This window comes from Ixodes scapularis, unplaced genomic scaffold, assembly GCF_016920785.2.
Source record: "Ixodes scapularis isolate PalLabHiFi unplaced genomic scaffold, ASM1692078v2 PGA_scaffold11__112_contigs__length_91849675, whole genome shotgun sequence".
NCBI lineage: Eukaryota > Metazoa > Arthropoda > Arachnida > Ixodida > Ixodidae > Ixodes > Ixodes scapularis.
Window position 1 is genome coordinate 29,698,783 of NW_024609837.1, and position 25,496 is coordinate 29,724,278.

At 47.0% G+C, this 25,496-nt stretch overlaps 1 pseudogene; it reads right to left on the reverse strand.

Annotated features, from left to right (window-relative positions):
• Positions 1-8,657: 8,657 nt before the first annotated feature.
• Positions 8,658-23,105, reverse strand: LOC115331580 (annotated as a pseudogene).
• Between the last annotated feature and the right edge of the window lie 2,391 nt (positions 23,106-25,496).

Here is a 25,496-nt window from a genome sequence, read left to right on the forward strand (position 1 = left end):
GTATGGCTGTGGTATTTGAAGGCACTACAACATATATTCCACAACCACGCATTACAAACGAACACAAACACAAGTACCATAAATCACTGAACACCTGAATCACGCCCCGTTGACTGCACCAGAGCCTAATATAGTCTACATGTTGAAGGTAATCATTTGGTCGGTGACCACCTCAGCACTTATTAAGGTTCCAAGTGTTATTCTTCAAAAGTCTGACCAAGGGAAAAGAGTGTTTCGAAGTTCGTGGACGATATCTCCTGCTAAAAAGCATTGCTACAACTAATAATAATTCGGCGCAGACGCTAAAACAACATTCATAAAAACGGCTTCTAGGAGAAATATTATCGTTTCCCTGCATAGCATCACTGCGGACCAAGTGAGTCAAGGCAGTTCCTCTACTTTCAAATAGTTATTTTGCTTTTCTTTACAAGTTGACCATATAATGTGGTCATTAAAGTCACTATAGTCACTTACAAAGTCAGAGCGATAGGGCATGCCTTTCGAACGCCTGGCCTCCGGCACGCGCTCCATGCCTTCCGTCGTGCTATGACTGCACGCGCGCGCTTGAGGTGCTCGAACGCCTAAGCGTTGTCAAGGGCAGGAGGCTGGCGCTGGAGGCGGGTCAACTGAAGCTGCTCCCCGTGCTCACCATGTCAGAGACTACTGAGAAACTTAGCGACTTTTGACATCTGGTCGATGTGTACAATCTTCAATAAAAATTCAACAGAAAGTCTGTAACTCTTTTATTGACACTAGGTATACAGAGAGTCAACTGAAAATTTTAACACGAAGTTAACAGAACGTCTGCAGCCATTCTGAGTTCTGTCAACAAAATGTCAGCAGAAAAAATCATCATAAAGTTAATGTAAAATTAAAAGCTTTTCTTATGGCTCAGGCTGCTGGAAATCACCAGAAAAGTTTCAACGCAAAGTCAACAAACTTTCTGTTGACCATGTCAACAGAAAGTCAAAGTCAAAAGAAAGTAATCAGGGTCAGCAAGAAGTCAACACGTTTTCAATAAAAAAGTCAGAAATAATTTTTGTAGGGAATCTGTGATGAATGCTGTGGGTATACAGCGCAATCACTATATGCTTTCGTGTATTTTTTTGTTTGGCCATTTTCTCTAGGGTTCCGCAGGATTTTGTTGCAGATCTTTTCACACGACGCTATCAATACTGCATTTGGGTAACCAGCAAGCAGCCTGTAGCCTTGACATTTTTGTTTGAAAGCTTCGCCCAACTTATCACTGCAGGACATTTTAAGGGCAGATGTAAGTGCTGTAGTGGGTACACCTCGTTTCACATTTTTTTTCGTAATGTCCAGAGTCAAAAGGAAGAAATCCTTTACAGGACCTAGTTTGGTACCTAGCTTGCGTAGGGCTGAGGAAGCCTCGACTGGCATCGTTAGATTGCCTTTTGCTTCCTCAGCTTAGGTGCAAAGTCTGAATAAACATATTATTACCTCTAGCACATGAGACAAACCGTAAACCTTAGGTTCAAATCCAAGAATCCTATAGACCTGTCCACAGGAAGTTCGTAGGTGAATGTGAGACCAGAGCAGCTCTGTTTGAAACATCTCATGACAATTGCACGGCACCCGTTGGTGTCTTTATCCACGTCCGTATTGGATAAAGTCAAGAAATTGTCGACATACTTGAAGATCGCCTCGATCCTGGGATCCTTGACGATCTCTTGAATTTTCCTTCGACATGCCGCGAGAAACTCATCACAGAGAACTCAGCTCCAACCAGTAGTTCTTGCGTGGCCTCGGGTCACTGCGTTCATGAAAGCGGTGTTGTCGCAATAGACGAGAGTTCTTGGTGGGGTGAACAGCCTTGCGAAGAGCAGGGCCCACAACTCTCGTTTGTAGATGGTGGGAGAGTCTTGGGTGAGAACTGAAGCTTTGCCGGTCGGGAGACATATGCCCTGGCCGGAAAGCTGGCCTCCGCGTAGGCGGTGGTCTGGGTCGGGACGATGTTCCACGGAACGCGTGTGGGTAGTCACTCATACGTTAGGCAAAAGAGGCGAAGCCAGTCCACGGAGGAGGTTGGCCGGTGAGAGCCGCTTCATGAGGTGGTCCTAGAATATGAAAATGAGATTACAATATTGGGGCTCCAATCTCCGCTGGGAAGGTGGTTGTTCAGTAAAGCTGTGGTATCACCTGCAACGATTGTCTACAGCACTATACAAAATGCCGCCACCGGTCGCAGCACGCCGCCGCTGGTCGTATTAGGGAGTTTTAGCGAGTCGTTTTTCAAGCACACGGTTCCGAAATCACGAACGGTACAGCTGGTCCGTTCCGTGAAACCGTACGTCAGATTTGAGATACTTTAGCGAATCGTGAAAGTGGCGCGACCGTGTAAACGATGATGATGACCGTGCTTAACGGTGGCGCCATCTTTAAGTAAACATGTGAAACATTCTGCAACGTGTAAATCCGTGCCGACGGTGGCGGACACCGTGGTGGCGGCTCGTGTTTCCGGCGTACGACTGATGTAAACAAAACGGCCGACGTAACATTTGCCGGTCGGAATTTCAAGAACTGCGCAGCTAGATAGAGTAAAAAGTGTTTGAACGACCGTAAAGGTATGTGGTGTGTCTCCGTCATCTTGAACTTGAACGGTCGTTCACGTTGTGTGCCGTCGAACCAAATCATTTCGTCTGCTCGCGGTCGCCACGGCAGCTAGTCTGCCCGCAGATCGCAAAACTTTACTAGCATGCTCAGTTTACAGTATTCACGATCGCTTACCATTGTGAGTAGTCCTCGAAATGATTTGGTTCAACTCTCAAATGAAGCAGACTAACAGGACGGCAAATCACCTCCCGCTGTCCTAAGCCTAACGCTCGGCTGGATCGGCGAAGGCGGTCGCCGAACCGATCGCCATCTTTTTTTTTACCCGAGTCGTGAACGGTGCTGGTTGCGTTGCGTTGACGACTCCAGCGGCCGGAATGGGAGGAACGAACGAGAAGAGCCTCCCAACTCCCCGAACGACTCGCCCGCGCATGCGCAGTGGCGTCGCGGATGCGTTCGAGGGCGAACAGTTCGTGTGGAAACGACCTGCTAAAACTCCCTATTGTCGTTTCTTTTCCCTTTGCCGCTCCTAGTATTCACGCTGCTCCTCGGGAGTCCTAACTATGCGTGGCCTATTCATCGCAGTGCTGCAGCAACAACGAAATCAGTTGCTATACTCCGTTTCATCTTACGTTTAAGCGCAGCGGATGTTACGAGCTATCGGAGCCAATCGGTGGCCATGTGAGTGTCACGGGACCTTAGAGAGGGGACACAGCGACGCGCGGAAAGCGTATCACGGGCCACGTCCACAGAATGGGATTGGCTAAGATAGCTCGTGGCATCCGCTGCGTCTGGATCTAAGGTCAAACGGGGTATAGGCGGGTTCTTCTTTTATATATGAAAGGCTAGTGACGTCACTCCCCACGTCGCAAGCTGCCGTCGCCGCGGCGGCTTGGGCAACAGTATTCTACGCCGGGAAAGTTTGCGGTGAGCGCTACGTGCTTTGCATTGTTTTCAGGAGCTTCTTATCATTCGTTATATGGTTAGGATGCTTGTTTCGTGCTTATTCTTTATTCAAACGAATGTTGTGCTATATGTCGTATGCGTGGTGTTTGTACTTTTTTCTTCAATTTTCTGAAGTCTTTTTTTCCGTGAGAACGCCGACACGAAAACACACGCGGGGAGAAGGAACGTGTTTCGCATTGTTCGCAGGCGCCGTTATCACCCAGTATACGGTTTGCACTTCCCACGAGGGCTTCGAATGACGTCAACCCCTTTTGAAGCATCTGCAAATCTAATCTTTACGGAAACGCGTGGGAGGGTGTTCCTATTGTTCACACGCGCCTTATCATCCATCATGTGGATTTGATGCTTGTTTTGTGGTTTTTTTTATTGAAACGGATACTTAGCTGTAAGCCGTATGCCTGATTTCAAAGGAGATATGGTGTTTTGCCTTCAATCGTTTGCCGGGAGTTTTTTTGCTTACAACGCCAACGGCACGAAAATTTCCTTGGCTGGTAGAAGTATACAGCTTCGCTGTAAAAATAGTAAAGTCAAAAGATAAAAGGCCTGTTAGGCGCTGGTATGTCTTGGTTGTTTGCAGGGTGTTGTCAATGGCCCCCCGGCCCATAATTGCGGACTGTCTGCACCTGGCCGTCGGTCTGCGTCCAGCGCCCTTCGCGGGTGGAAGGTCGCTTGTTTCAGCGAGCCCGGCACCGTCATCGCTTCGGAAGCGGGGATGAGCCGATAACAGTGGATCAAATGGGTGCAGCGTTTGGTCTGGGACCTCGAGGCCAACAGCGAGTCATCAGGCTTTCTGCAGAGCGGCTGTGGACTGCTTCGCCTCCAGACCATTTACCCGTCGGCGGAGGAGCTGTTGTCTCTCTGCTAATGGCCCGCTGAAGGGCGGACCTGTTGTGGGTGGCTGCGACGCACCCGTCCCGCGCTGAGAAGTGTTCTCCCTCAAGAGCAGCACGTGCCTCTGGTTCAGCCGACCAGAGCGCGGCCTCGCACCGACCGGCATCTCTTGCAGGGAACTTTGGAGAGTTGAGCTCACGAGACAACAGACAACCTTCGGAAAAGCTGTGTATGTGCGCGTGTGGAATGGAACTCCCTGTGACTCACCAGCAACACGAAACACCTCATCTTGAAGCGTGTTTCACATGCAGCGGTTTTGGCCCTAGAGCGGCGCGATTTCTGCCGTCGCGGCGCTCTGGCCAGCACCAGCGGTTGAGCGGCACGAGCGCCGCGACGGCAGAAATCGAGCCGCTCTAGGGCCAAAATCGCTGCATGTGAAACACGCTTGAGACCTCCACCGTTTTCTGCCTTCATTTTGTAGAGTAACTTTCTAACTAGGGTGGCCTCGCGTTCCTCGAAGATCACTGCCGCCATACCATCAAGTCTCGCTGGCGAGTTGCCAAAGGCGTGGGACTACAGATCACACGGTCCGGGGTTCGATTCCCACTTAGTCACTTGGAAAATCTCGTTTGAAACAATTAATTACACCAAACCAGATTAGCAACGGTGCACCATCTAGCACAGCCAATTTCAAACTACGCACGACGCGTGTGCGTAGTCACGTCGCACACAGTCATAGTCACGCGTATGTATGTGTGATATATTTCGAAATAAATACCTCATGATATACGTCATAATGGCGGGCTGTGCCCGCCATTACGAGGTATGCGGTGGCACAGGTCAGTACGCTAATGTCGCTCCTGTATCGAGACTTTTCAGGTGCGTTTTTATTGCTGCGCGTCTCTGTGCAAGCAGAAAACCGTGAAGGACAACCTCGGAAACAAGGTGAGATTTCCTGTTTTGTTGCAGAAATACAGCTGCCGTCAAAAAGGAAAAACGTAAGATGATCGACGCTTAGAAAAAGGACATAGTCGGTTCAATCATGCCGTCAAAATCTCCGCAGCATGTCCTTGGTGGACCACGCAGGCGTCACAAGTGACGATGTGACTGAAACGACTACGTCACTTTTCTAAGCGTCATTGTGAACCGGGCTTGTGGTGTGGTTTTTGCGCGCAATTTTTAAACCGGTCTAAAACTTTAAAATTTATCAATTAATATCTAAATAAACAACATTACATTTTCACACATTTCCTCAAATTGTCCTAACCTCCAAAAGTAATTGCCGTGAATACTGCAATTGCAAGATGACCCCTCAAACCAATCATTAAAAAGTTAATTTACAGATTGTAGCTACTAGTAAACTTACCGTGACAATTATCCCCTCATGTAATGTCCGCCAAGCTTAATAAATACATACACGGCGGAGACGGCACTTGTCTAACCCTCATCTTTTTATTTTTTAAATGTGTCTGAATTAAAGTCGAGTATATATATATATATGTATATATGTTTTTCCTTTTTGTCGGCAGCTGTATTTCTACATCTTGGTACTATTAAACTCAGCCTGGCCCCACTCACATGTCTATCACAATGAACAGCCAAGTGGCCAAAGGGGAGTGATATTTTTCTTACCTCGTGTGATAGGGCAATAGAAAAGTTGTTGTTAAAGAATTATAGGCTCAAGAGTTTTAGGTACGTTGACAATTTTTTTTAGTTTTAAACAGAGATCCTGTAGAGGCTAACGAAGCTAATATGGTATCTGGAGTGTTTGAGATTTTTAAGAGTTTTGCGGAAGGCATAAGTTTTACGCATGAAACAGCGAGCGCCGGGCGCCTCCAATTTTTGGACTGTGGTCTTTTCTTTGAGGGCGACCATGTGTGTTGGGCGTATGACCCCCGATCAAAGAAAAAGTTGCTGCCATATGACTCGGCCTATTCGAAGCTCGTAAAGAGGGGAATTGGCTCTTGTTATCTGGCTGCCTCCTTAAAAAAATCTTGCCCTCACAAGATGAGTTTTAGTTTCCAGCTGCAGGTAGACAGATTGCAGATGTGGGGTTCCCTTCCCGGGTCTTATGTGATGTTGCTCAATGGTTGGCGAAGAAGCTGAAGAGGCTTGTTGGGGGAAGGGAGGCTCAAAGGGCAAGGCCTGAAGTTAGAACTGTTGTCCTGCCTTATGTACATACGGTTTCTCACAACCTCAAAAAGGTGGCGAATAAGTTTATCATTCCTGTAGTTTTTTTCTGCCCCAAACAAGCTTTCTAAACTTTGCCGAAGAAGAAATAATGCAGGTGTGCCGGGTAATGCGGAGGGGATGTCCGGCAAGGTCCCCCTGTCTTGCGGTAGGGTTTATGTTGCCAGACAGGTGATGCATTATTGATAGAACCAAAGAACACTCCGCCACCACCAGGCTATCCCCATCTGGTCACTTGGCTTTACATTGTGATAGGTGTGAGTGCCAAGCCGAATTTATGAGTTCCAAGGTTATGGGAAAATTCAAAACCAGATTGGAACGCGAGATACATGAGGCATTCATGATAAGGGCCCATGGCATGAATGTGTGTATCAGTGCTCCTTCTGTTGCCTTATCCGAAAAGGAGCAGGCTTTTATCGGTCACCCAACAGTGACGGCAGGCTTTCCACGTGGTTAATGAAGGTTCACCATCTTTGCGCATGTGCGGTTTTATTTTTTTTTTATGTGTTCCCTTCAGTAAAGTTCAATTGCAAGTTACGCCTCGTCCTGTGTGCTTCTTTCTTTGTCCATGTTTTCAGGCGTATTTACCACCATGCAAAAATTAATAGATGATATATAGTAGAAAATAGTAACAAGATACTTTTCTCGTTAGTCATTTAGATATTTAATAATTGCGTTATTGAAATTACTAACGCGTAACAACTTACCACTATCGTCGTTACTTGTAACGCGTTACTTCCAACAATTCCAACACTAAGCGATGCCTAGAGCGCTGACCTTCGCGTTGAGGCTAAATCCCGATTTTTTCACCCTCCGTCATCAAAAATCGGAACCTAAAAACACAAACACAAAATGGGGATAAAATAATCTCTCAAGAGCACCCTAGAGTTAAAAACAAGACCATCCGAAATCACAGAACCCTACAGACGCTTTGCAGGAGCTGTGCATAGGCGCCGCCATAACTGACCTTCAGTTTGCGTGTCCTCCTATTCCGTTTACTTCACTTTATTATTAGAGAGTTTTAGTAATACGTATAGGAGCAAACGCAGACCCCATACGTTAACGTTAACGTTGCGTACTCCACACTGCGCATGCGCCATACGTACGTACTGCGGCGAGCCTTGCGTACGTACGCTCGCTATCGATTTTTGCGAACGTACGTAGTGGTCCCCTGCGTGCCATCTCGTTGCTCTCGTCACGCACGGGAGAGCGCGAGACTAGTCCAGTTTGAAAAATGGCGGCGATGACGCAAACTAGCGGAAGTGCTACGCGCATTGTACGGGTTCGCTTTACCATTGAAGATGACATCAACGTCCTCAAAGAAGTCAACGCGACGAACCCTTTCGAGCACCCACAAAGATGGGTGTCGATAGCCAAGAACGTTGGCGACGCCGTCGAACCCAAAAAAATGTTTACCGTGCGGTCGGTACAAAAAAAAAAAAAAAAAAAAAAAAAAGACAAAACACGTACACGACAGGCACACAGAAACACGCACTTCCGTAACAAAGCGAGGAGAATCGGGGCTTTGGATTGGCTTGACCGAATACCCGCCTTGGATTGTTTGAAGCAGTTTACAGGAGCACATCTAGATGGCGCTACAAGTCTTTACGTATGCGTTCCTCTTCCGCTGTACTAAAAGTGCGTATTCGACGCGCCCCGTAACGTTCCGTCGACGCAACGTTAACGCTACCGTAGGGGGTTTGCGTTTGCCCCTATACGAATTACTAAAACTCTCTATTATCATAGAAGGCAAGGTTATTGCCATTTTTGATTCTACTATGTCGTTGTCCCCAGCATGGGCCTTTGTGGAGGCACGTCAGCGCTCGTTTGAGTGACTCAGTATTTTGGTAAGATAAGAGAAGGTCAGCAATGGCGGATGTAATCTCACGTGAGTACGAAGCGTCTATAGTTTTATACTCTGTGGCATTCTTATAGTCCATGCACCGAATTGAGAACTACAAAAATAAATAAGTTATCGAACCCCCATAATGAAGAAGCTTGTGTTTATTTTCAGTTTACAAAAGTTCGCGATTATAAAACAAACATCGCGCTTATATTTATATTTTTAATGGCCAATCAACGCATATCAACGATGAAAATCAGAGGGCTTTAGAACTCCACTCAAAGCTGTAGTGAGAGAATTATAAAAATCGCCATCGTTGAGGAAAGTTTGTAATCTTGACCGCATGACTCCCCGAAGATTGAGGGTCGATTTCGATGAAAGACTGTATCGGGCCGGCGTTTCAGTGACATTAACGTTGTTGGAATCTGTCATCGTGTAAGTTGTCCCTGTGCTCATAAATCGCTTATAATTCATAAAAAGACCACCTGAAACAAAGCATGGCTTTAATATATAACATACGCGTAACTCAAAATTAATCTCGCGGAAACTTCATAGTGCAGCCAACATTTTCCAGAGAGACTTAAAAGATACTGAGCCTAAATTTGGATTTCGCAAAACAAGGCCGCAGAAGCGTTGCACGGAACGCTACAAACTCCAGAACAGCATTCATCCATCGATATTTCAAACGGATGGCCGTACTTTTGAAAAAGAAGGGCGCGATTAAGCGACCGCGGTGACATCATTGTTTTCCTGGAACATTTGAGAATGAGGGCAAGCGGCCTCGCTTCTCTCCTCCTCGCAATTCGCCTCACCAGCTCGACGGGACGCAGCGAGGAGGAGAGGGAATGAGAATCGTGTCGTGACTTATCTCGTCGGCCGTGTTCAATCGCGCACTTCTTTTCCGGAACTGCGGCGATCCGTTAGAGATATCGCTCTATGATTGATGTTTTGGGGTTTTGCAGCATCCCGCCTATCCCTCCAGACTTGCTATATGAGATCTAAATTTCGCTTCAGTATCCCTTTAATGAGAGGCGTTGGAACTATTCGAGAGATGGAAGGGCGGTGGATGACGGGCGACGATGGCGGTCGTGGGGGGAATACGAGATTTTTCTCCCCATCCCTCGTATTGTTTACATGCAAGGGGAGGGGGGGGGGGGGAGGGAAGCATTTACCCCTCCCCCTTTTTTTTTTCCCCGTTTCAATGCCACTGGCCTTCGTTTCTCCAGCGCATCGCATCATGACTGCTCATATAAAGCCGCAACGAACCGAAGCTGTTTTTGTCAACATGTGAATGACGAACGGCTCACTGCAGCAGCTCTCTTGGGGACACGTAGGCTGCCGCTATTAGACTTCTTCAGGGTGCCAGATTCTCAAAGGTGATCAGGTACAATGAAATATTTAGGTTTCATTATAAATGTTTGGCAGCCACACCAAGGCTACCAAGAAATTTCCTTTCGAATTCTTCCCACTATCTTATGTTGCATTCACATAGAAGTTTATCTCCAGAGATAAGCGAGTGCGTCATAGAGCTGCGAGAAAAAAGGACCGTGAGAAGAAGGATGCGGTTCAGGAAATCCGAGTGATCATTCGCACTACGAAGCTGTATGTATAGGGGAAGGAGAGGCCGAAATGACCAACATATTTATTACCCCTTGCCAAGTCCGAAGTCTAACCGTACATTCGTGAAGGTGGGCACGCAAACGCCGTTACGAGAAAAGTTTATGTCTATTTTGTGAGAGCTCAAACCAATAATGATCAATCAATAATAATCAAGCAATTAATAGTGAACTATTAAAAATGGTGCCAAAGTTAAACTGTGGCCGTGCAGTTTACATCTCAAACCGGATGTTCGTCGTCTGCCCATTGCTTTGCGAGCTTGTTCCCAGGTGGTCATCGTTCATATATTTCGTTTAAAAGTTTACTTATTGCGATTATCTTCCACGGGAGCGAGCTCGCAAACCAGTGAGCAGACGACCTACAGTGTGATAATGTCCATACTGAATTATCAAAAAAAAAAAAAAGAAGATGGCACAAGAAGCACGGAGAGTACGGTGAGAGAGATTTGGGGAGGGACAGACAACGACAGACAAACAGGCCATAGTGAAAAAAAAAAAAAAAAAAGCTCGAGACAGGAAGCGAAAAACACTGTCTTTAAACACAAGTGCAAAATTTATTTCCACAGAATCATTTCTATAGAGGGCAACCCCACCCACACTGCTCACACCAGCAACCGTCAACCCGACAGTCAACTATAGTGTACAAGGCCGAAGCTCGGATACCCCCCCAGCCTAACCATATCTATCGCAAATCAGTGTGTCGAAGAGTATCAGAAAAAATATAGGAAGGCGGCAACTTGGTGTGAAGAAGCATTGGTTTATGATATTCCTATGACGCGTGGTTTCACGTACGTTGGTCAGACTAACCGCTGTCCAAATTACCGTATTCTAGAACACAAAAGGACGGTGGCGTCAAAATCGGCGAATTCGGAAATTGTCAAACACTTTCATGAGTTTCCCGGGCTTGACGAAGATGAAGCTTCCCGGACGAAGATGAAGCTTCCCGGGCTTGACGAAGACCGAAGTTGTTCGTAAGGAAAGAGACCCATTCAAAAGAGTGTTAAAAGAGACGATTAGCATAACTAGCGCTGGCAATTGTATAAGCATATCTTCGCTTGTTATGGACCCGGAGATACGGTCTATCGCGGACAACATGGTGGCACGGTGGAGACCGTGTCGCTTTACTCTCCTGTTTTGCCTTGTTCAATTCGCACTGGTGATCTACTGTGCTTTCGCCCTGCGACACCGGACGATCTTCCTGCTCACCTTCGCCCGCTGGCTTGCGCTCCCATGCATGTGGGTCTCGGCCGATTATCCGTCGACCCGCCCGGTCGCCACGCTAAGCCTTCTCCGTCCGCTGGATCACGTCGGCCTCCCGGGCTCACGCGGTTGCTGGTATGCGTCTCTTCTCGCCAGCGGTGATGTGGATCCTAATCCAGGACCCCCGCAAGTTCTCTGCCCGTGTTGTGACAGAAAAGTGCGTGAGACTAAGGCCTCCCTCTGCTGTGACACATGCGGCATGTGGCACCATCGGACCTGTGTTCGTCTGTCACTCAGGGAATACCGGAGACTCGGGAGCAGTACCGACCCTTGGCACTGCCTGGGCTGTACCTTTGACTTTACGGATGATCACTTGGACGTCCCTAGCCAAGCTCCATGCTCCCTTTCGCCGTCGTCACCCCCCGACATTGCGGATGGCCGTCGGGTCGATGCTGAAAACCGAACGCAGGCACCCACTGCGGCACGGGTTTGGCACGTCTCGTCGCAGCAGCCGACGATCTGGTTTTGCAACGTCGGGTCAGTACAGAACAAAATACCCGAGCACCAAGCAACTATAACATCGATGCCACGCACAATCTTCAATCTCTGCGAAACTTGCTGGACCCATCCATCCACGACAGCCAGCTCGTTCCCCCTGAGTACGTTGTTTTCTGAAAGAACCGAACGACTTCCCGTGGGGTGTCGGCGTCATGGTCGCTGTGCCAAACTCGCTCCAGCGCCGCCGAGTCGAGGAGCTCAAGGGGAATGACTTAGAAGCGCTGTTAATTGAAATCACTGTCAAACAACAGAGCTACCTCGTGGCCTCCATTTACTGCCCCCCACCTCTCCGCGCCGAGTCATACAGTCTGCTCCGTTGTTCAGTGGAACACATTGTAGCCCTTCGCAGCACATATCACAGCGTCGACATCCTCGGCGACTTCAACGACCACATCGACTGGACCGATCCTCTGTTTCCACTGCCGCAAGACCCCGCATCTGACATGCTCCTGGACCTGTTTGAAACAAATGGCTTCACACAGCTGTGCACGGAGGATACATACACAACTAATACAGTAAAATCGTCGTGCCTTAACCTCTACTTTACTCTCAATCTAACTCTTGTCCGCTAGTGTGCTGTCACTGCTCGCCTGAGCAACTCTGACCACAACGTCATTCAGCTATCGACATTTCCGTCCCTTCCTACCCGAGGGAAGCACATTCGGCTTCTCCGTGCCTACAGTAATCTCGACTTTGAGCACCTCCATCGGCTTGTACGCGTTGTCCCATGGAACGCCCTGCTTTCAGAACACGACATTGACGACATGTGCGAGACCTGCACGTCTCTGATGACCGCCCTTAAAAGCGCCACTGTGCTACTCAGGCGCGCCCATCGCCCACGCAGCGCGCCCTGACTTACATCAGACATAATTGCCCTCTGCAATCAGAAAGATAGAGTGTTCCGGAGGGCGAGACGAAACCGCTACCCAGAATGTCTCGCCGCTGCCAAAGAGATCCAGCGTGACGTGAAGAAACGCATACGTGTGGCTCACCGCGCTTACACTGGGGACATCGCCGCTCGTGCGGTCAAATAGCCTAAATTATTTTGAGCATTTGTTAACTCACAGCGGAAGCAGGCGCTGCACCCCTCCTTCTTTGTCGCGATCGACTTACTCTCGTGCCCATCCGACATAGCTGAAGCATTTAATAAACAGTTCGCTGCAGTCTGGACCGATTCTTGTTGTGCTAACCCCCTGGCCCACTCTAGTTCAACTACCGATGCCCCTCGTGCAACCACAACTGGTCAGCCTACATCCATTTTATCATCCATCACGATAACTACTGACGACATCCTTGAGGTGGTGTCCCAGCTTTGTCCTTTCCAGAATCCGGGCCCCGATGGTATCCACCCTCTTGTACTTATGACCACAGCTCCCTCCATGGCCCCGGCCCTCTCCCGGATGTTCCAGCGTATACTGGACTCTGGTGTTACCCCTCGTCTGTGAAAGGTAGCCATTGTCACGCCAGTACACAAAGGACATGGCGCTCGTGCTGATAATTTATCTTCATACCGCCCCATTGCATCCACTTCAGTCTTGTGCCGCACGTTTGAGCGAATTTTCAATTCTAAAATTCACCTGCGCCGTGACAGCAATAGCCTTCTGTCACTCTCACAGCATGGGTTCCGCCGTGGCCGGAGCTGTGCAACCGCCCTTCTCACTCAGGTCCACGTCGTCAGTGCACACCTTGATGACCGCACACCCGTCGAGTTGGTCCAGCTAGATCTCTCTCTCGAGCCTTTGACCGGTTTTCGCATGCTGGGTTGTTGTCGAGTTCTGAGCTCAAAGGGCTGCGTGGGCCTCTGCTTCGCTGGCTCTGTTCTTTTCTCACTGGCCGTACCGAGCGAGTTATCTACCGAGGTGCTTCCTTAACGGCTATTCCCGTCCTTTCTGGCGTCTCACGGGGAAGCGTCCTTGGCCCTATCCTATTCACCCTTTTCATCAAGAGCATTACAGATAACTTGGCCTCAACTCCTATCCTATATGCCGACGACATCTCTCTGCTCCAACCCATCTGCTCTCCTGCCGATTACGTCAGTCTTCAGTCTGACGTAGACCGTTGTCTGTACTGGACGAAGATGCACCATCTCCCCATCAATGCAAATAAGTGCTCGACACTTACATTTACTAAATCAAGTCACCCACCATCCTCTCCCCAACCACCAACACTAAAATGTGGCCATCACGTGATAGGCCGAGCCGGTACGGCTGTAGTGCTGTGAGTCGAGCTTGACTATCGACTGAACTTTTCCGTGCACTCGAATCGTACTCAGGTTTCGCCGCCTGCTAGGGTCCGTGACATGTGTGACCACGACCGGAAGGCCGGCGAGTTCATTCCGATGTTTGTACACAGCGCTCGTTCTTCCAGCGCTTCAATACGTTACTGCTGTGTGGTTGCCCCTGTCACAGGCACTTCAAACAAGTCTCTCCAGCGTTCAACGCCGTGCAGCGTACGCCTCTTACCGCCGCACACCGCTTAAGAAAGAGCGACTCCCCCATGTTGGAATTTCCTCCACCGAACAGCTCCTCAATGCCTCCTGGCAACCCCTTGACTCAAGAGTACGGGCCTCAACAATGCGACTACTGTGCCGAGTCATGTCACCTGGCCACCAGGAATTGCCCTACAGTGCGCGCCTGAACAAACGAACGGGCCGCCTTGAGCCGCTCCTTACTCGCACACAACGCCACGGCTCATCTTGGCTGCCCCGTGCAGCAGCGCTATGGCGCCGGCTCCCATCTGACCACACCAGAACTTTCCCACTCGACGCCGACGACTTCAAGACTGTAATGAGGGCTGCCCAAACAACTACGTAGTGCAGCGCCAGTGTTGTCACACGAACTGACGTGTGAACAACTGTAGCTGGCGGCCCTACCCAGTGTTGCCGCTTCCAGTTACAACAACAACTATAAACATTAGAACCCAGGCTGAACCCGTGGGCCTTTTGGTATGGGCACACTGCCTTCTGCAGCTCTTGCAGGCCTGGATCTTCTCAAATATTTGCTTATAAGGTATTATTATTATAATCTAGCTTTCAAGGTCACTGTGTTCGCCGATGTATTGTTAGGTTGTATCGGATCTGGGGCCTGGTCCACTTGACTTGACTGTGGGGTTGACAGTTGTTGATTACAGCGGTGTGGTTGCGGTTGACCTTTATAAAAAGGATTGTGCGGAAATACATTTTGCAGCTGTGTTTAGAGACAGTGTTGTGTTTGTCCCCCTTTTTTTTTGTTCCTTATCTCGAGGTTTTCTTTTACTATGATGGTTCACCAGCTCGCCTGCGCAGTAACTTTCATTTCTGGCATGCCAGGGCGCTCGGGTAAACGGCCCAAACCAGGACTGGGTTGCATCACCGGCAACCTGGAACCCGCCCGATCAAGTCTCCAAGGCAACGGACCAGAGAGGCCTCCGTTCTGGCGGAGCCCGAGAGTCGCCGATACAACCGCCCGTCAATTTGAGCTCCATTAAACACTGAAGTCGTACGAGAAACCCAGGACACCGACGTTGCACCCTGAGCCTCCAACTTTTATTCTCTCTCCATCACACTGAACCCCGAAGAGTGATGTGTAAGCAGCAACACCTCCGCCACAAGAAACCAAAGTAAACACTGCCGTTTTTGCTGCAAATGTTTCGATTTTATTGATCTTATTTTATGTTCCATGATTATTTTTTTTATAATTATAAATCGCTAAAATTCGATTTAGTCTCGTCGTTGTTTATTTTACCATTCTAATTTAACACGAACTAACAAACGTCGTGACAATTGGAGTCCGCGACGGGACGACACCTATTGAATTTCAGTAATATTATTTATAACCTGCAAGCTCATTGTCATACAGAGGCAGTTATTTGGCGTTTTTTTTGGACAGAGGTAGAGCAAAAAGTATAGATTTTTTTAGCTAGAAGCTAAAAGGGAAATAGTTCTTAAAATACATGAAGCTCATGGGGTAACGAGAGATTTGGGGAGTCGTTGGATATGGACGAGATGTCACTTCAGAAACCACTAGAAGGCCACCTTTCGTACATAAATGAAGAGTGTGAGATTTGAAGAATGGGAAATGCTATGGCAAGAGACGGACAATGGAAGTGATAGAGATCCCTTAGAAATACAAAAATGTAAAAGAAAGGCGGCCACAGGACTGTCTCGTTTTCAGGCCGAATCTCATGGCCTGAAAGAGATGACAGGGCTTTTGGAAGCCATAGTAGCGACAGTTCAAGATGCGATCTGCGCATCAGTTGAAGAGCGATACGTAGATGAGAAAGTTTAAAGTGACTCAATAAACCCCCCCCCCCCCCCCCCCCCGTACCTTGACTGCAGACAGAGAGTCCCCTGCCAGGAAAATGAGATTACTCGGGGTGGCTATAAAACCTTACTGATGTTTAAGCTGCATCCGAGAAACGGTAAAAAATTAGATGCCAAGCGTGGAAGTGGCAACCAATGGATTGGGGCTGGGGCTTCTAGCCAATGATGCTGCAGAATCCTAACAGCGAGATAGCAGCGAAAAGTCCGAAATACTGTAATATCAGACTGAATCTCGTTGAATGAGACGCAGCGTTGTTCTTGCAAGAGAATCCCGTAGGCAAGTGTCCTACGTGGAAGAGATCAGACGAGAATGAAAAGCGCGCTTCAAGGTACGCGGGCTTAGCCGTCTAACAGGAATCACCATGCTGAGACAGGACGCATGCCAGATAAGCAAGCGTCAGTGAAGAGTGGACCAGAAGATGCAGAAGCAAGTTCGGATGCCAAGACAAACCGGAAGCACAAAATGTTCAGAGCTTTAGTCCAAGCCTGCTGCGGCTAACCTAGCACAGATTGAGTGTGACGCCGAAACACGGTTAGGACCCTCGCCGAGCTGGTTAGCTTGAAAGCCCAGGCTAGGCAGTTAGCTAATTTAGATTTGGAAGGCCAACTTAATACTGAGATTTGGACCGGACATTGTACACTGCATGTCTGCAGCGTCTGCTGCAAGTAATAAGTGGCTTCGTTTTTGGTTGTTTTTTGTCTTTCGATTTAGAATTTTTGTCATGGCGATTTCTGGGTTTTCATTTTAAATTTTCACTTGGTAAGTCGTACGTGGAACTCGACCACTAAACAAACTAGGTGTACAAACTTTTGTGACGATGCTTAGCTACTTTCAGGCGAAATATTTGAAAGCAAGTTTGTGATTTTTTGTTTTCTTTTTTGCTTGGACGAAGCTTCGGGCCATAGCTTACGGTGTGAATTTAAGTGGCTTTTGAACTGTTATTTAAGTAGGGTTTTGTGCCGTGTTTTGCGCGTCTGAAGCGCGTTGAAGTTTTCTCCAGGACGCATTTTTTGTGATTTATTGTTTGCAATATTTTGCTTCATGAAAGTGCGATAAGCTCTCAGGATTATTATTTTTATTTTCGCGAACGCAAAGCAGAACTGTTCTGTGTACATCTGGAATTATTGTAAGAGGCACATCATCCACGGTTTCTGGTTTTCTTTCTTCTGAAACAAAAACGTAAGTGGGGGGTTGTGCTATGATGCTCATACTAAATGTACAAAAAACGAAGACGCAAGAAACACGAAGAGAGCGGCGCGAGAGATTTGGGGAGGGACAGTTAACGACCGACAGCCAGGCCAGAGCACTCGGGTAAACGGCCCGAACCAGGACTGGGTCGCCAGTCGCTGGCTACCAGCAACCCGCCGGACCGAGTCTACAGGGCAACGGACCAGAGAAACCTCTGTTCGGTTAAAGTCCAGGAGTCGCCGACACAGCCGCCCATCATGTTGAGCTCCGTTAAAACTGAAGTCGTTCGAGAAACCTAACACCCGACGCTGCGCCGTGAGCCTACAACGTCCATTCTCTCTCCGGCACACAGAAACCCGAAGACTGATTTGCACGCAACAGTGCCTTCACCTGAAGAAACCGAACTGAGCACTCCCGCCTCTGCTGTTGATATTTAAGTTTTATTTATCTTATTTTATATTCCATGAGTAGCCTTTTTTTATAGTTACAAATTGCTGAAATTCGGCTTTGGTCTCGCCTTAGTTTATTTTATCATCTTAATTTAACACCAACTAATGAAACTTGTGACAAACAGGCTAGTATAGGGCAAAGAAAATGCAGGGCCGCCGTTCTTGACTTTTTTTTTTAATAGTTACCTCCGCTGAGTTGAGCTCTAACAAAATAGACAAAACTTCTTGCGAAACGACGCACGCGTGACCAGTTTCATGTATGTACACATCGCGACACTGTTAGAGCGAACACGACATCGGCGCATTTTCGCATTTTACTTCTAAAGAATATTGCCACGCTCGTCGGCGAGCGACCGCGTGCGTGGCCGAGTGGTTACCGTGCTTGACTGTCGCTTGTTAGACTTTTCTTGTTAGAAAAGCTTATCCTTCCAGAGTTGCGTCGGCAGTGATTTTTTTAGCTTTGTATCTTTGTGTCGGCGTTTTGGAGGGAACATTTGCGGGGGCAGAGCGGCCGAGAGGTGGGAGCGGTTCCCCCGCGATCGTTAAGAAACGTCTCGGGTTTCGGGAGTCTGTTCGGACAGATCCCTGGGACAGCCCGTTCTTGGAGCTGCTTGTGGTTGTTAATCGAGGGTGCCAGCATATAGAGGGTTTTGCCGCTTAGTGTCAAATTGTCGAGTTTTGCCCGATGTAATAATTCAGCTGTTGGCGCCAGCCAGGCTGGGAAAAACACAGGGACGACTCTAAAAGGAATTTGGTTTTGGCGGTTGGAGCACCAGGTTGACAGCTCGCCGACCATTGGGTAACAGTGTACCACGTATGAATGGCAGAAATTGAAAGGATTGGTTGGTCCCTAAGGGGAAAGCAGGCCCCTACGACCCTACGAAAGGAGTGCCGAGAGGATTTTCCGGGATGGAGATTTGAATTTTGCATTCGATTTGGGAGACTGGGGGCTGGGGCCGAGCATCTAGACGAGGCACGATGGTCTCCCAAGTTGGGACTAGTAACTAGTGTAAATAAATGCACATAGTTTTCTACAAGAAGTGGGTCGACCCGTCACTCAGCGACGTTCGTGCCACCACGCTCCAGACCATCGGAGCAGAACCTGCCTCCCACAACACCGGGAGGATCAACAGCTTTACTCGGAGTGACATGCTTAAATTTATAAGGTGCACGCTATAGAAAGAAACATATGGAGTGAAGTTAAGTGCCGAATTGGGGAAGCCTGTATAACCATAATTACTGCTCTGCCTGATGGTAGCCATATTCACTATGTACAAGACCGTTTCTACCTGCCGCAATATAGGTAACGTGTTAGGACGTATCAATAGGGAGTTTTCGTAGACCGCGTCCCCCCCCGATAAGCCCTCCGCAACGAAGCAGCTACTGCGCCTGCGCGCCGATGGCCTTGGCTGCAGAGTCCCGGGTATCGTAGTGGGTTGCGGAGGGCGTTGCGGGATGACGAAAACGATCTACGAAAACTCCCTAATGTATCTGACACCTCAGAGATAGTGTATACACTTCAGAAAAGAAAAAAAAAAAGAAAACATTAGCATGCAAAATACATACCTGTGGGATTCCAAAGCACCACTTTCCCTTTTATATGCACACGAAGTATGTACTCTTTGCCACCGTCCCCAGGGAACCGAGGTAGTATTACCTGAAACTGGTCAAATATGATGGGACACCTAAGCGTGTTTCTGGGCCTCTCCACTTTCGTGTCGCACTCTCCATCTCTTTTAAGCTTATAGTGCAATCCAATACCCGTAGCGAACTTGTCGCTTCCGAGAGGAATGAAGGTGCCATTATCAGCCTGCAGGCTTGTGCCTAGAAATATACTCCAGCCTTGCGTGAGGCGTCCGTATAGGTTCTGCTGAGTCCGGAAGAGCACATTGTCGATGAAATCTTCCACGCTGAGGCTTTGAAGAGAAGATACACCTAGAGATATAATACCGGGGCTGCTTTACAAGGCGGTTGACAATGCTTCTAGTAACTTATGACTATACATCAACATGGTGCTTACTAAAAACATGGTGCCTGCAGCGCCTCTCTGACTGGTGAGTGTAGCGTCCTACTCCGCCCATACGCCAAACGTGGTCCCAAAGTGGTCCCAAAGCGGCTGGTCGTAAAAATCCTGGCGAAAAGTACACTTGAACGCAAGTGCCGTTGTCGTCGCGGCGTCCCAGCCTCTGGCTGCCGAAGTTTTCGTGGACTCACTCTACAGCGACCTACAGCATAACAGGCGTCAGCCAGAACCGCTGCTGGCACACCGCCAGGATCGCGACCGGCGACAGCATGACGTTTAATGACGTCATCAGGCGGATATCGAGGACAAGATTTTTGGACGCGGAAGACACACCAGTCGGAGACGCGTTCCAGGCAACATACTAACAAGCCCGCGTTTGCCCACACAACGTCAATGCAGTTGTATGCGCAGAAACAAGATTCGCGTGAGAGGAAGCGTCTGTGAATGCGCAGTACCGACAGCACCGACACCGCAGCGGCCTGACGTCAGAGGGTTGAGTTGGTGTATACCCTGTTGCAGGTCAAGAAAAACAGGACAGGCTCCTCTTACAAAGCCATCTTCTCTTTTCACTTTGCAACAACGAACATCGGAGAGGGGCGAGTCCCTCCTCGCCTCTCTAGCCTTCGCTCTTGTAAAAGGGAGAGAGTGGAGGGCTTTGTGAGAGGAGCCTGTTTTGCTTTCAAAACAGTAACTTTAAAAACCCAACCAGGCGCAAGGTCCCTTAATCAAGGCCACCAAACGCCCGTTGCTGAAGCGATGGTGGCTGAGGCGCTCGTGACTCAAGCGATGATGGCTGAGGCGCATTTAGCTGAAGCGCCAGTCGCCTGAGCTGCTAAGCGTCGGTCGCGTAAGCTCGTAAGCGCTGGTAGCTGAGGCTGACGTGACCTGACGTCCTCGACGTCGTCCTAGAGGTCCTAGAGGTCGTCCTCGCGGTAGTCCTAGATGTCGTTTTTGACACAGTCCTCTCGGACGTTTTGCTAGACGTCGTCCTTGAGGTAGTCCTAGACGTCGTTTTTGACCATACCGAAAAGACCAGTATAACGTTTCGCTAACTGGATTATGGAACAGGAAATATAACTGGATTTCAGGTTTCCAGCAAGAAATTCGTTTAGATTTCCTGTTCCAAAATCCAGTTAGTGACAAGTTATACTGTTTTTTTTTTCTCGGTAGGGCAACCACTACTAGGACTAGACAACGTCAAGGGCGGTGTCGAAGACAGCACCCTTGACGTTGTCTTAGAAGTCGTCGTAAAGGTCGTTTTAGAGGTCGTTCTAAAGGTCGTCCTAGAGGTCGTCCTGGACGCCGTCCTTGAGGCCGTTCTAGAAGTCGTCCTAGACGTTGTTCTTGACGTCGTACTCGATGTCGACCTAGACAGCGTCCTTGACGCCGTCCTAGATGTGTGTACGCTTTATTAGAACCATTTCTTTACCGTACCATTTCTTTTCCTAACGGTTTTCACAAACGATGATCCCGTAAAGCTACCGCATTTCATCGCGCTTGGTAGAATGAACAAATCGACAACAATTTTCCTGACCTGCAACAGGGTATACCAAGCATGTTTAGAAAACGACGAAATCAGAAAAAGAAACGCAATCTCAGATGTGAACTACCTCAATAATCTAGTAATATACGTTGCTGGGATATTTGGTTCATCTCCATAATGATACCCCCAGACTCGGAAAAAAATTAAGAAAACTGGCAACCATGCACTCACCGTTTAAAAACGCAGCGACTGCTTTTACTTAACAAAGTCACATTTACACAATCCTCCACCCCCACCGAAGGTTACACCAACACCTCTTCGCAATTAATTTTTTTCTTCACTTCCCAGTTTAATAACATGGAGTTATATAAATATAAAATAGTGCAAAAAAGACAGGGACACGAAGTAAACAAGATAGCGCTTGTCCTGTTTACTTCGTGCCCCTGTCTTTTTGCGCTATTTTATTATTTTAACTCCATAATACTAAGTTCGGGAGTGAGGAAAAATATTAATTGCGAAGAGGTGTTAGCATAACCCTCGGTGAGGGTGGACGATTCTGTAAATGTGACTTCGTGAAGTAATAGCAGTAGCTGTGTTTTGAAACTGTGAGTGGTTGCCCATTTTTTTTAATTTTCTCCTAGTCTGGGGGTATCATTATGGAGACACTTAACTCTCTGACAAATTAAGAGTTCAGGGGAAGTTCCTCTTACCTCTTTCCACTTTAGCTGAGCAAACGCTAGAGTGGAGGCCGCCTCCTCTTCTGCGTTCCTTTTGCTCCAGTGGAAAGGGGTGGGAGGAGTTTTTTCTGAACTCTTAATCTATCACCGACTACAGCATTGTTATTTTATAAATAGGGCTCCGTGTTTCCAGGGTTTGTGTTTTTTCGAATTCTTAAATTTTGCTGGGAGGGGGGATACTTTTGATTACGGATTCACAAAAACTGTTTATAGCAAACTCGTCTACTGAATTTGATTTATGAAAAATATATTACACAAACTTAAACATTTTACCGTATGGCCGAAGTCTCCGCTCTAAATAGTTGGTTAGGCCTCAGATGGAAAAACATTTCCATGTAGTAAAAAGCACCGCTATACAAATAACTCTACTTTCTACCTTGCAAGGAACTGGCATTTAAATATTGAAAAACATTTGACCTCGGGCAATGCTACGAACAAAACATAAATCCAATGCAACATTAATTAGAATGTCTTTTCTTTTGAAAACAGTGCGGTATATTTAGCTAGATGCATTTTAGAGACCTAATAAATACATTAAATTTTCATGAAACTTGAAATTTGAACAAATCATGGCTTCCAAGCACTAGCCAGCAAAATACTTTCGAAAGTTAAATTGTACTTTATCTCGCTCGCCACCCCCTCTCTCACACACACACACACACGCGCGCGCACACACACACACACACACACACACACACACACACACACACACACACACACACACACACACACACACACACACACACACACACACACACGCACACACACACACACGCACACACACATACACACACACACACGCACGCACGCACGCACGCGCGCACGCGCACACGCGCGCACACACACACACACACACACACGCACAGACACAAATACAATAACGCAAACGCAATCAAGGAGGTTATTTTGAAGACAGTTATTCTTCCTGAAGCAAAGTCACTTTGAAGTGACTTCCCTTCAAAAGTCACACCTTGATTTTTTGACCCTGCAGCCTGTGTATCAGTCCAGTTGCAGGCAATTTATTTAAGTTTTGGTATGTAACAAAAAATGCTGCCTGACCAGCACAAAATAATTTAATTATTGTGTATAACTCTACGTACCGGTAAGCTGATAGATGAAGATCACACAGAGCAAAATATTTGACCTCATGACTCAGCAGTCAGCACCCTCTTTTCCCGTAGTGCTTGAACGTCAGGTGTATTATATCTACAAAAAATGTCATATTTTGAATTAAAATTAATGCACGTTTCTGCTTTCGAGATATTTTTTTTCGCGTTACATTGAATTAGGCCGTTTAGAAATGAATACACTAAAACTGGAGCTGGCAATTGTGGCAATAGTGTTTGAGTTACATTATAAAACTTTTCTAAATCTAGGCAAATATTGACCTTTCTGGATATCCTATCAAGCTGGATAATTACTGTTTTATATGTTAGACGTTTTAAATATTGGTCGCAGCTTCTTTACTTCTGTCAGTTTCTGATTGTGACCAAGAGACGAAAAAATAGTAAGCAAGCTGCTGACGCAACATCGGCTTTATTATTATGTTTTAATCTACAAGCACTTTGAAACTTTAATTTTAAGGCGAAACCCTTACTTGCCCCATTGAGCGAGAATTCGGAACAAATGGCCGCAAAAATGCGATTGCGCGGATACGCGCCGCTGAAACCTATGCTGAAGGACGAGGCTGTCCTTGGCGTCCTTCAGCATAGGCATCCTTCAGCGTACACGAGGGAGAAAACCCAGGGATTTCTCCCTCGTGTGAATAGCCCTTTACACCCACGCGCGCCGGAGAGCCAGGTGGAGCGCGCTAGGACGCCTCCACGTGAGAGATAAACATGTGTTAAGCGGAGCCGCTTTGGTCATTTCCTTTATGTGACGTGCACAAAGACCTTACACGCCGTCTATTGAAAACAGGCCCTGCGAAGCATGCGACATGGGAGAGCTTCTCGGTCGCCTCGGAAAGTACGGATTTTCTTCGACTCTCATACATAAACGCAGTAAGAAATTTCACTTCAAAACCAACGACCGCCAATGTGCCGCCAATTGGTTTCTTTCTGACCACCCTCGAGCATTTTTACACTTTTTAAGAATAATGAATTTGTCATCTATGGGTATCTACACGCCCCATTCGCGGTGCTGGGGTAGCCTCAATTTGGTCATATTTCTAGCTTTACAACTTCCAATACACAAAAATAATATTGCAACATTTTTTTGCAGATTCTGTTAGTACCTATCGTTGGCCTTAATGTGGGAGAGTTTAAAAGAAATTAAAGATGACCTTTTTTTAATTGAGTTTCACTATAACTGGGAATTATTAAAATGATACCGTTTGAACGTCTCTTATAAGTTTATTTAGCTACCCAGGACAATCATATTATGCGCCAATATTAAGAAGATACAGGATAACACGCTGGCAAAGTTTGAAAGTTCTGGTATTTATAGATGAGGAGGAAAAAATTAATAAAATGTAAGTATTTTTGCGGAATGTGCCATGTTTGCGATTTTTTTCTAGCAATTAACAACGCCAATACTTAATGCTAAATATTTTCAATCAATCCTCCTTATACATAGTTTGTTAGTAAATATTTCTGGACCTGTAGCCATGACACATGTTTTGGGAGAGGTGCCCGAAATGCCAACGTCGCGCAATTCGTGAGAAGCGCTTCGCTCTGAGAGAGTGCTTCTAATTTTTGTTTCCGCAAAGACAAACATTTTTTTTTCGCAAAAAAAGTTTTGGCTTTGTTTTGATAGCCATTGAGTATACACAATATTTTTCCTTAAAATTTAAAATAGTCACTGGACATGGTTGGCCAAACTTACTGAAAACAACCAGTGGTAGCACCTTAGATAGATCACAAAAAGACTAAGCAAACCAATCAAAATTACTTTGGATCTAATATGGCGCGCGTTTTGATTGTTTTACATAGTCTTTTAAAGCAATAAGATGTTTTGTATGTAATTTATTTTTATTGTTTTAATAATAATACTTTCAAAATACAATGCAAAACAATCAAAACGCATAACAAATTAGATCCAAAGCAAATAGTGAAGACAACAAAAATACAGCACATAAAAATATACATGTCTGACTGCTTCAAATGCTTTAATGATTTTCTGAGCTAGCGTCTAGAAGTTACAGAAAAAAAAAAAGTTGTCTGGGAGGCCACTGAAAAAATGTGGTCCATAATACATGCGCGTACGTTCTCCATATGTTGTTCTGATTTCCTATCCCCAAATATTTCAAAGTAAACTTAAATTGCTTCAGCTGAGGCCTTCTTGAATGTCATAAATATTACAGCAAATTTATATGTTCAGCGAAGTCATCTAAAATTGAGCAACCCTTTCTAACTTTTTTTTATTCTTTTATTACCAGCTTGCAACGGGTTCACATCGCATGAGCAAATCACGTTTTAGCAAACAGCAACTTTTCAGCAAAGGGACGTTTAGCGAATAATGCAAACGCGTGTTAACCCCCCCCCCCCCCCCCCCCCTCCCTGCGCTGCGCTTATGCTTCTTCACGGCGAAAGTCTGCGGCGG